At 49.5% G+C, this 12253-nt stretch overlaps 1 long non-coding RNA gene across 1 annotated transcript; it reads left to right on the top strand.

Annotated features, from left to right (window-relative positions):
* The first annotated feature begins 108 nt into the window (after positions 1-108).
* On the top strand, positions 109-11549 carry LOC113914780. The gene is made up of 4 exons (XR_003517528.2): positions 109-292; positions 7953-8054; positions 8333-9949; positions 11389-11549. It is a non-coding gene; the product is annotated as an uncharacterized LOC113914780 (long non-coding RNA).
* Positions 11550-12253: the final 704 nt, after the last annotated feature.

The raw sequence follows: 12253 nt of genomic DNA, 5'->3' as shown, positions 1-12253 counted from the left end.
GACCGGCGCGGTCCTATGACGCAGGGAGCCGCTGCGTCTGCGCGAGGCAGGAGGGGCCGTTGCCCGGGAGACCATGTTGGTGAGGGGCGGAGAGGCGGGGCCGAGGGCCCGACGCGGCCGGGCTTAAAAGGCGCGTGCGCAAAGAGGTTGGGCGCATTTACCCGCCAGGGAGCTCTAGCTTGAGGTGGACGTTTGCCTTTTGTGCAGACTCTCCCTGGTGGAGAAAGAGTGTGCAGGAGGAGACGGGAAAGGGGGTCGGGGTCCCGTTTCCTGGAGAGAAGATTGGAAAAAGGTCCGTGGAAACTTTGCCGCTAACTCGCTGCTGTGGGACAAGGGTCCCACTCTCTTTGGGCCTCGGTCTTCTCAGTGGTAATATGGGTAATTTTGCACGAGCTTAGTGTATCGAAAATGGTCCTGTCGGAGTACTCATAACTGCCAGAGTTTATGCTACCTGGCGAATCCTGGGATCGGGAAATCTGTTGAGTTACATGTTAAGGGTAACCCTTTCCTTCCCTTCTCCCAGTCCTGTGCTTAAATATCAAATCTACAGCTCTCCCTTTTCAACATTTTCACCATTCATGCGTGAAGTTGAGGTGCTTACCCCTTGGTAAGATGCACTACCTTTGTGTCCTGGACCTTCAGCCCCAGTTCTGGAAACAGTGGTCAGATCACCACTGACCTTCTTTTCAGCCAAGACAGAGTTCCTTGCCCCAGCATGTGAGGAGCCTGCCTTCCCCCCACTCCTCTGCTTGAGACCCAAGAGGAAGTTTTGATTTCGCTCACAGCATGTATCTGACCAAAGAATGTCTTGAAGCAGCCCAACTGTATCCCCGCGCTTTTAAGTCTTAGAACTGCCTGGGGATGGCCCTCGGGGATCCCAGGACCCCTGTCCAGCTGTCCCTCTGGCTTCATCGACAAACCACTGTTTCTCCAGCTGATGGGTTATGAGAGGGCCTGGGAAGCAGTACAAGGGTGTTCAGGGGACAGAGAAGGAAGGCGGGGCAGACATCCAGGCCCTCAGCACCCAGAGCACTGCCCCCACCTGCTGAGTTACTCTACTGACACTGCAGCAGGAGTGAATGCCAGATTGGGTCCTGGGAGTCTTGAGTGCTGATCAAGGAGGAGGTGAGGAGGAGGAAAACCCAGGCAAAGGTTGCTGGAGGCTGGAAGTGTGGGCTGAGAATCCCTTAATACCTCTCACCCCTTGGCTGGTACCACAGCATCCAAGATACATCCTAATGAGTTCAGCCTGTTGAAATCACCTGCCTAAGGGTCAGGTGATGGTACGGCTTCCCCACCGTCCCTTCATGTCTTCAGAAATAGTCGCGCCCTTGTGTAGTAATCAGGTGTCAGCCTCTACCTTCCTGGCCCTTCTCAGAGGCTCCATCTGTAGGCTCAGTGCCCTCCTGTTCCTGGGCCTTGGAAGGCCCGGCAGGGCCCCTGCCCAGTAGCTCAGCTCCCCACTGCAGAAGCAGCTAGGACCCGTCCTCGCTCAGTTCTCCTAGCCCCCAACTCTTGGTTCCTTAAGTTCTCTGCTGCAGCCTGGAGGCCTGAATGGCCTGCCACTCAGAACCAAGCCCGATGTGCATTGCCAGGGTGGCTGGAGGAGACTATACACGACTGCCTTGCTCCAGGCCAATTTCTGCTCCCTGCTTCCTGAGCTCCTGTCCTCAGCTGGAGGCGATGCTTGCAAAGGCCAGGTGGATTGTATCCCAGTGGGCCCTGCTTAAAATACTTCAGAGGGCAGTCTCAGATCCCTGCCCGGGTGGTGTGAGGAAGGGAGGTGTTTTATAGACATTTTTTGAATCAGTGTGGAGACATCAAGCAAATTCTGGCCCTGAACCCTCCACTCCCTCCTGAGCTCGGTGTGTCAGTATGTTATCAGTGGTGTTCAGGGGCCCAGGGGAGATGCCTGAATTTTTCAGAAAAGCCTGATGTGACAGTCACTGCTGGGACTCCTTTGCTTTCTACTGCCCATCCCAGCCTCCTTGCCCTTGGGGTTGGGGAAGGGCTGCTGAGGGGTTCTCTACCCCCCGCAGAGGCCCCCAGCAGGACCGAGCCCTAGTTGTCTGCGAAGGCAACCTGGTCATTCATGCACTCTTATTGGCTTCTTCCTGGTCCCTGTCTCACTTTCCCACTCCCTTACAGGTGCTTGCTGGGGTCATTTTCTGAACAGATCTATTTGCATGTAAGTCCTTTCACACAGTTGTCTGTGGGTGAACCCAGGCTCAAACACTGGGGCGAGCAGTACTGGGCCAGGCATTCTTTCAAGGGCTCTCTCTGACTCTCTCTCCAAACCCATTCAGTCCTCATAACAATGCTGTGAGGCAGGTGCTGTTGATATTACTCCCCTTTCACAGATAAAGAAACTGAGGCACAGAAAGGCTGGGACACTTGCAAAGGTCACACAGCAAATAAGTGGGGGAGGCACGATCCACATGAGCTGTCTGACCTCAGAGCCACACTCTTTTTTTATTGTTATGTTAATCACCATACATTACATCATTAGTTCTTGATGTAGTGTTCCATGATTCATTGTTTGTGCATAACACCCAGTGCTCCATGCAGAATGTGCCTTCTTTAATACCCATCACCAGGCTAACCCATCCCCCCACCCTCCTCCCCTCTAGAACCCTCAGTTTGTTTTTCAGAGTCCATCGTCTCTCATGGTTCGTCTCCCCCTCTGACTTACTCCTCTTCATTCTTCCCCTCCTGCTATCTTCTTCTTTTTCTTTTTTTTGAACATATGTTGCATTATTTGTTTCAGAAGTACAGATCTGTGATTCAACAGTCTTGCACAATTCACAGCGCCCACCATAGCACATACCCTCCCCAATGTCTATCACCCAGCCACCCCATCCCTCCCACCCCCCACCACTCCAGCAACCCTCAGCTTGTTTCCTGAGATTAAGAATTCCTCATATCATTGAGGTCATATGATACATGTCTTTCTCTGATTGACTTATTTCACTCAGCATAACACCCTCCAGTTCCATCCACGTCGTTGCAAATGGCAAGATCTCATTCCTTTTTGATGGCTGCATAATATTCCATTGTGTGTGTGTGTGTGTGTGTGTGTGTGTGTGTATATACCACATCTTCTTTATCCATTCATCTGTCGATGGACATCTTGGCTCTTTCCACGGTTTGGCTATTGTGGACATTGCTGCTATAAACATTGGGGTGCACATACCCCTTCGGATCCCTACATTTGTATCTTTGTGGTAAATATCCGGTAGTGCAATTGCTGGATCGTGTGGTAGCTCTATTTTCAACTGTTTGAGGAACTTCCATACTGTTTTCCAGAGTGGCTGCACCAGCTTGCATTCCCACCAACAGTGTAGGAGGGTTCCTCTTTCTCCGCATCCCCGCCAACATCTGTCGTTTCCTGACTTGTTAATTTTAGCCATTCTGACTGGTGTGAGGTGGTATCTCATTGAGGTTTTGATTTGGATTTCCCTGATGCCGAGCGATGTGGAGCACTTTTTCATGTGTCTGTTGGCCATTTGGATGTCTTCTTTGGAAAAATGTCTGTTCATGTCTTCTACCCATTTCTTGGTTGGATTATTTGTTCTTTGGGGGTTGAGTTTGATTAAGTTCTTTATAGATTTTGGATACTAGCCCTTTACCTGATATGTCATTTGCAAATATTTTCTCCCATTCTGTCGGTTGTCTTTTGGTTTTGTGGACTGTTTCTTTTGCCGTGCAAAAGCTTTTTATCTTGATGAAATCCCAATAGTTCATTTTTGCCCTGGCTTCCCTTGCCTTTGGCGATGTTTCTAGGAAGAAGTTGCTGTGGCTGAGGTCGAAGAGGTTGCTGCCTGTGTTCTCCTTTAGGATTTTGATGGACTCCTGTCTCACGTTTAGGTCTTTCAACCATTTGGAGTCTATTTTTGTGTGTGGTGTAAGGAAATGGTCCAGTTTCATTCTTCTGCATGTGGCTGTCCAATTTTCCCAACACCATTTGTTGAAGAGACTGTCTTTTTGCCATTGGACGTTCTTTCCTGCTTTGTTGAAGATTAGTTGACCATAGAGTTGAGGGTCCATTTCTGGGCTCTTGATTCTGTTCCACTGATCTATGTGTCTGTTTTTGTGCCAGTGCCATACTGTCTTGTTGATGACAGCTTTGTAATAGAGCTGGAAGTCCGGAATTGTGATGCCGCCAGCTTTGCTTTTCTTTTTCAACATTTCTCTGGCTATTCGGGGTCTCTTCTGGTTCCATACAATTTTCGGATTATTCGTTCCATTTCTTTGAAAAAGGTGGATGGTATCTTGATGGGGATTGCATTGAATGTGTAGATTGCTCTAGGTAGCGTTGACATCTTCACAATGTTTGTTCTTCCAATCCATGAGCATGGAACGTTTTTCCATTTCTTTGTGTCTTCTTCAATTTCTTTTGTGAGTATTTTATAGTTTTCTGAGTACAGATCCTTTGCCTCTTTGGTTAAATTTATTCCTAGGTATCTTATGGTTTTGCGTGCAATTGTAAATGGGATCGACTCCTTGATTTGTCTCTCTTCTGTCTTGTTGTTGGTGTATAGGAATGCCACTGATTTCTGTGCATTGATTTTATATCCTGTTCCTTGACTGAATTCCTGTATGAGTTCTAGCAGTTTTGGGGTGGAGTCTTTTGGGTTTTCCACATACAGTATCATATCATCTGCAAAGAGTGAGAATTTGACTTCCTCTTTGCTGTTTTGGATGCCTTTGATTTCTTTTTGTTGTCTGATTGCTGTGGCTAGGACTTCTAATACTATGTTGAATAGCAGTGGTGAGAGTGGACATCCCTGCCGCGTTCCTGACCTTAGGGGAAAAGCTCTCAGCTTTTCCCCACTGAGAATGATATTCGCTGTAGGTTTTTCATAGATGGCTTTTATGGTGTTGAGGTATGTACCCTCTATCCCTATACTCTGAAGAGTTTTGATCAAGAAAGGATGCTGTACTTTGTCAAATGCTTTTTCTGCATCTATTGAGAGGATCATATGATTCTTGTTCTTTCTTTTGTTAATGTATTGTATCACGTTGATTGATTTGCGGATGTTGAACCAGCCTTGCAGCCCAGGGATAAATCCCACTTGGTCGTGGTGAATAATCCTTTTAATGTACTGTTGGATCCTATTGGCTAGTATTTTGGTGAGAATTTTTGCATCCATGTTCATCAAGGATATTGGTCTGTAATTCTCCTTTTGGATGGGGTCTTTGTCTGGTTTTGGGATCAAGGTAATGGTGGCCTCATAAAATGAGTTTGGAAGTTTTCCTTCCATTTCTAATTTTTGGAACAGTTTCAGGAGAATAGGTATTAATTCTTTTTTAAATGTCTGATAGAATTCCCCTGGGAAGCCATCTGGCCCTGGGCTTTTGTTTTTTGGGAGATTTTTGATGACTGCTTCAATTTCCTGAGTGGTTATAGGTCTGTTCAGGTTTTCTATTTCTTCCTGGTTCAATTTTAGAGCCACAACTCTTAAGAGGAAGTCTCCTTGTTATCTGGCTGAGGAAATCGAGGCACAGAAAGGCTAAGGTGCTCACCTAAATCACACAGCTACACATTGAGGTGCTAGGATTACAGTTCCAGTGCTGGGACGCTTAGCTGCCTTGCTTGCCTGCTCCTCACGCTTATCCTGGTCTGTGCCCTCACTGGGAGGTGCTGGGCGCCATGTTGCCCCATGGGCCGCCTGTGTTCTGTGTACCACACACAGCGGGCAGAGCCTGCTGGATCGGCACTGCCTGGCTTACTCATGTAAGGTGAGATCTGCTGACTGAAGAAAACCAGGCGCCCACGAAGATATGCATCAAGTGTTCTTCTCCGAGCCATCGGTCCTCCATCCTGCCAAGGGTGCCGCTGCAAGAGGGGGTGACTGTCTCCTGGTGTCGGGGGCCTGTACCTGTACAGTCCTCTGCTAAGCATGGAGATCAGAGATGGCCAGGGAATGGGTCCTGGGGTCACCAGCGACACTAGCTGGGCAGTCACTAGGTGTCAGGCCTCTCCTGGGGTTTCAGGGGCAGGGGATATCATGGGTGGCTGCTTCCAGGTTGTCACCCCTTGCTCAACGAGGGAGCGAGGGAAGGGATGCCACCTTGCAGGGTGTGGGCTGGAGAATGAGCACCTGTGCCAGGTGAGAGGAGAACATTCCCATTTTCCCGACAGGGACATCTGAGGCTGGGAGAGGTTGTGATCTGGTGCAGGGTGACACAAGGGGAGAGTGACACGGGTGCAAGGGCAGGGCTGGGATTTGGGGCTTCCTGATGGCACATCCACACTCTTGCTCTCCCATCACCAAGCCAGGATTGGAAGCAGGGGGAGCTGAGGGTGTGGAAGGCCAGGGGAGGTGGGTAGCTGGCAAGGGGATGTCACCGGGTGTGGCTGGAGTGAGGACAGGGCCCTGATGAGGGGGAGGTGTCGCACGGCTGTGCTGCCCTTCGCTGGGTCCCATGAGTCCAGCCCTCTCTTCTACTCAGAGGTCTCGTATGTATTTGAAGACAGTTTTCCTGTAGCGTCCCCAGAATTGTCTCTTATGCAGGCTGAACGTCTCCCTCCTCCTTTTGTCCCTCTCATGACAACACAGTAAACCTTTGGGAAAGACAGCAGTGGTTCTCTACAACCCTTCCAGAATGTGCTGTCCAGGGCTCCCTCAGGCACCCGGGGCTGACTGCCCCACAGAGAGCTGAGGGCATTTGTCACCTGCCCACTCCATGATTCCTATCGGTGTGGCCAGGTCCCCATTCTCTTCCCAAGGGCCAGCCATCAGTTGAGGCCCTCCGTCTGGTTCCAGCTGCCAGCCCCTGGAAACTGGACACGGACTGCTGGTTTTCCTGGATAGGTGCAGGCTTTGTCACTTGGCCTTGTTGCATTTGGCTTTGGCCTGCTGGAGATCCAGCTGTCCTCCTTCAATCCCTGCTCCCCTCCCCCTTTGCACGTGTGAACTGCTGCTTCTAGGAACCTCCGATCAGACCCTACTGAGAACGTGCAACAGTACAAGGGTTATCACATCAGTTTTTATCAGGAGCATTTATCTCAGAGGTTCATCTCTTCTCTCTGTTCCTAACAGCTCGGGCTGACTCTCAAGTCCTCAGGAAGGGGGGGCGGGCAGAGACCTCAGCAGGGGGGTGTGGGGGGTGGCACCTGGGACCCTTGGTGTGAGGCCTCCCAGCTGTCCCATGGGGCATTGCCAGGGGACAGAGAAGCTGACTGGATTGGGAAGGGGCCACTTTGCAGAGTTCTCACGTACCTGCAAAGCTTATCTCCTGATCCCTCATGGTATTCGCAGGTTTTGTTAAAACAGCAAGGGGCAGACCAGCTCCCCCCCAAAAAGACAAGACCTCCTCCCTCTGCCAGCATCTGTAGTGTGTTCTCCTGCCCCAGGCAGGTCAGGGAAGGGGTGGGGGGGTGGGTTGGGGAATGAACACCTGTGCCAGGCGGGAGGGAGAGGTCCTGGGGAGGGGGCCATGGCAGCTCGTACCCCATCTCTCACTCTCCCCACTGTGTCCAACAGCAATGTTTCTCAAACTTTGGGAAGCATCGGAATCATATGGAGGGCGTGTTGAAACACAGTCTGGGCTCTGACCCCAGACATTAAGACTTGGTAGCTTCTGGGGTAGGCCTGAGAGTCTGCATTTCTACAAGCTCCCAGGGGTTGTTGCTGTTGGTCCTTGGGCCATGTTTTGAGGAGCAGCGTCCTGTAGGGGAAATCAGTGGTTCAGGAAGAGCTTTCCTGCTTCACTGTCCCAGAAAGGGCAGGGCCAAGCTCACCATCACCCTGTCATTTATTTACCCACCAAATATTTACTGAACGTTTACCCTGTGGCTTGAGCTCGGAGTACAGCAGGGAACGGGGCGGTTGTGGTTCCCTGCCTGAGGGCATGTACACTGTCTTGGGGCACAGATATTAAACACTTGAATCTCAAAACTTCCCTTAGAGGAAGGCTGAGCAGAAATCATTTCCCCTCTTTTTCAGGTGAGGAAATAGCATTGTGGAGAGGTCACATGACTTGCAGAATGGAAGTGGCAGAACCTGAGCTCAGGACATTACTCAAAATGGGGCTGTGGCACCATGGCGGTGAGTCATCTCTACTTTATGGGGTTGGGTTTAGGGCGCTGAGCTTTATGGGGTTGGGTTTAGGGGGCCGAGCTACAGGCCCCGGTGTCAGTAGGGGGCCTCACCCTTATGTATGGATGGAGAGCTTGACAGATAGACAGACACTTCCATTCCTACACCCACGACTCTCAGTTCCCAAGACCTACATAACTGCAGGGTTTCACAGTGACTCACTTCCCTTCCCTTCCTCCCTGTTCGCTAATTCCTCTACTTTCATTTCCCCTATTTGTTTTTCCTAGGCTCTGGCCTTTCCTCAGTGTGATATCTCCTCCAGGGTGGGATGCCTCCCCCAACCAAGATGGCAGCCTCATCTCCATGGCAATCCCCGGAGACTTTGCCTTGGAGACCCAGTTGCAAATTACGAAGCCCCTTTCCTGAAGCCTGGACCAGCAAGATCTCTGTTTGAGGATGGGGTCTGTGGGCCCCATGGCCGGGAACTCTCGGCTCACTCCACCTCTGCACACTCTAGCCAGGCACCGCAGCCAGCCCTGATCAGACTTGGTGAGAGGAGTTTTCCCCTGAGTCAACAGTCTTGCTTCTCTGTTCCTCTCATGCACCTTCCAGAAGGCCCTCAAGCTCTCCAGGGGCAAGATGGAACAGCTGGCCCTGACCCCCGCTGGATCAGCCAGGCTCATTTTTCTGATCTCCCATCCCAAAGATTGCTCTAGCCAAGGACCGTTGTAGAAACAAACAGATCTGTTCCCCCCAAAAGATCCTTTATATGTTTACAGATTTTAAAAGCATATCATTTATGGTAAATTTCAAGGATGTAAAAATTGTGGCCATGTTGATGAGAAGATATTTTATTGCAGTGGATGGAAAATACACAAAACCATAGCAATTTCCCCAGAAGTTCAGATGGTAGAGATTCTGTCCAGAGTGGCCACCAAGCACGGAGAGTGTGTGCAGGGATTATCTCATTTAATTCTCCTGACAACTCCCTGGCGAAGTTGCTCCTGCCACCCAGGTTTACAGAGAAAGAAACTGTCCAAGAACAGGCAGCGGGCAAAAGGCAGAGAGAGGATTTGGAGGCAGGACTCTGCTCCCAAAGTGTGTGCACCTTCACCCACACCTGCCTGCCTCTGATTTTGCCATTTGACCTACATCAGGAATAAGCCCCGAGGCAGAAATTTCAGGTCATCAAGAAAGTTATGCCTTCCGTGCAGAGCAGAAGCTGATCCATTAAAGAGTTACTCCGCTGCTCTTTTACTTTCCGTTCAAAATAAAATATAACACAACACTCAGATATTATCACTGTGCCTGAGTGGTTTTAGCCCTCTACCTGCAAGATGGCTCTGGGCAGATCTAGATACCCCGCTTTTTTTTTTTTTTTTTTTGAGATTAGACACAAAGGGGTAGAAGATTGCATTTTCTAAAGTTGCCTGCAACAGTATCTGCCATCCACGTAGTCTTCCTCCAGTGGAATCTTGACACCCCTTCCCTTGAGGAGGAGGGTCTACATCTCCCCCGCATGCAAACCTGGAAAGACTTTTGTGATTGCCTCGGCCAAAAGAGAATGGTAGAACTGTTGCTGTAGGACTTCAGAGGCCAGACAATAAGACTGTCATGCACTTCCTCCTGGCTTTCATGGCACACTCACTCTTGGAACTCAGCTGCCATCTTGTGAGGAAGCCTATATCGTTGTGTGCAGAAACCACATGGAGAGGCCAAGGAAGGTGTCCCAGCTGACAGCTGCATCATCTGCCAGGCACGAGCCAAGATACCTCCAGATGCTTCTAGCCCCCACCTGTCAGGTCACTCTCAACTTTGCATCTTCCCAGCAGAGGTCCCCAAAATCATGGAGCAGAGACAACTCTCCCTGCTTTGCCCTGCCCAAGTTCTGCACCGCAGGACCTGTGAGTATCATAAAGTGGATGTTTTACATCACGGGGTTTGGGGTTGTGTGTTACGCAGCTGTGGTAACTGGAATAGAAGGTATTGGCTTACGCTCAGGTGTCTATCTCAAGGGGGATAGTCTTGTGGCCATTACTGCACCCTCTCTTGGAGCAGATGTGATTGGTAGGGATGGTGCCCCATCAGCCCCATGACTTCATTGGAGGCAGATTGGGTGGACAAACCCTTCCTTGTTCTTTAGTTACAATAAATTAATATATTTTACTTGCTTCCTTGTTTATTACTTCCCATTGGGTAGAATGTTGTTGCCCTGTGGACGGGATATTTTTCCTGTTGTGTTTGTTACTGTATTCTCAGAGTCCAGACTAACACTTGGTACTTCGTAGTTGTGCAATAAATAATTATTGAATGAATGAGTTAATGAAGTTGAAACTTCAAGTGGGCACAATTTTTGGTAATGATTCCTCAGGAGAATTCTGTTAACTTTCCACAGGCCAGTTGTTATGATAATGTAACATTAATTTCTGGGCAATGTCTAGCTCACACTGGTGGGAATTTCTTAAGAATCGTAGTAGACAATAAGATAGAGAAGAGATGAGAAGAGAGAATAGTTAACGGAATTAAGAGTTAATAGTTAAGAATGGGTGAGAGTCCCAACATTTTCTCTAAATTAAAAAAATCATTAAATGTATATGAGTGGTGGGGGGCTTTGGGTGTAAACTAAAGAGTTTGTTCAAGATGTTTCTGGACTTTCTCTAAAGGAATGTAGAATCAGTCAACAAATAAGAATCGATTCAAGCAAACTTTGTTGCCTGGCATGTTCTGGGTGTCATGGGGTCCACAAACAAGTGTAAGGTGGGGACACTGTCCTCGAGACAGCGTTGAGTCCAGCTGAAGCCTGTGAGGCAGCCAACCCAGGTAGGCAAGTGAGGCCCAGGGGTAAAACCGATCGGGTTTCAGCAGCTGAGGTTCCTGAGGATGAAGGAATATCAAAGAGGACTTCTTGGAGGAGGAAGGTCCAGGCAGGCAGGCAGCTTCCCCAGGCACTGACTTAGAGGAACACTGAAACCCCATAGGGATTTATCAGAAATCTGCCTGTTAACTCAGGTTTCCACCTGTAGATTCTCACAGAGCTGGTGGAAAGGAAATTCATGTCCTTTTGTCAAAATACTCTTAAACAGGTAAGTAAGTACTTACATAGGTAATACCCTTAAATAGAAAGAAAACCTTCTCCTCCCTAGCATGGGCACATGTCCTGGAGGGTAGGGGCTAGGGGGTAATATTGTGATGTACATTGCAAGTTGCTGCATCCACTGGCCTGTCTGGGGGGGGCCGTGGAGTGGGCATTGCCGGTCATTCCAGATTCTGAAACCAGCTAATGCACAACAAAGGGCTGTTTACCAAGATCGTAGCTGCAAGCCTTTAAATGTCTCCTAAACAGAAAGAACCTACAGAGAGAACAACAATACAGAGAGACTTGTCTGCTCCTCTGCTGCTGGCGACGGAGGGGTGTGCGCTGGTTCTCTATGACATGCCCGAGAGGAGAACCAGGAGAGGAGAGACCATTCCAAAGAAACTAGGGTTCTGTTTGCTGCATGAAATACGACTCCATTTTTATTTGTGGGGAAACAATTTTCTTCCCATCCTAAGTTGACATTAAACAAATACTGGAAGATGATTAATTTGAAGCCTGCCCAGTGTTTCTGGTCCGCACTGCAGACAGGACGGTCTCTGCCAGGTCACATTGTCCTGTTGGTAAGCCTAAGAAAACATGGCGGATAACTTCGGAAGCTCCCAGAGGCCACGATTGGTGCTGTGGCCAGGGTGAGCACACCTGGAGGAGTGACTGTCAGTGCATGTCCTGGAAGGGCCCAGGAAGGCACCAGCTTGGTGTCTCTGTCTATGGTCTTCCTGGCTGTTCCTTCTTTGACCAGTTCTAGTTCTGTTCCATTCTTCAAAAAAGTATCTTTCTAAGTGCAGCCTTGAGCAGTGCTGATCCACTGGGACCAGCAATCTCAGTGGCCGCCCAAGCTCGGTACTTGATGCCACACCACCTCCTGGTGGCCTCTCGTCATATGTTTCCGGGGCTTTCCGAATGTCAAGAACAACTTTCCCAGGGGCTACTGTGAACTGATAACTTATCACCCAAACGGGAGCCTTTATCTAGGTGGGACACCAGGAAGACAGGTGTAAGCTAGATCTGTCCCAAGGACACGTGGTCCCTGTACCTTGGCACCTCCCAGGTACTGGCGTGTGCATTGTGCCACCTGCTGTCACGTGATGGAGGTGGGCAGCAGGGAGCGATG

This window comes from Zalophus californianus, chromosome 11, assembly GCF_009762305.2.
Source record: "Zalophus californianus isolate mZalCal1 chromosome 11, mZalCal1.pri.v2, whole genome shotgun sequence".
Taxonomy (NCBI): domain Eukaryota; kingdom Metazoa; phylum Chordata; class Mammalia; order Carnivora; family Otariidae; genus Zalophus; species Zalophus californianus.
The sequence above is the reverse complement of the archived record's forward strand: the minus strand, read 5'-3'. Positions and strand labels throughout refer to the sequence as shown.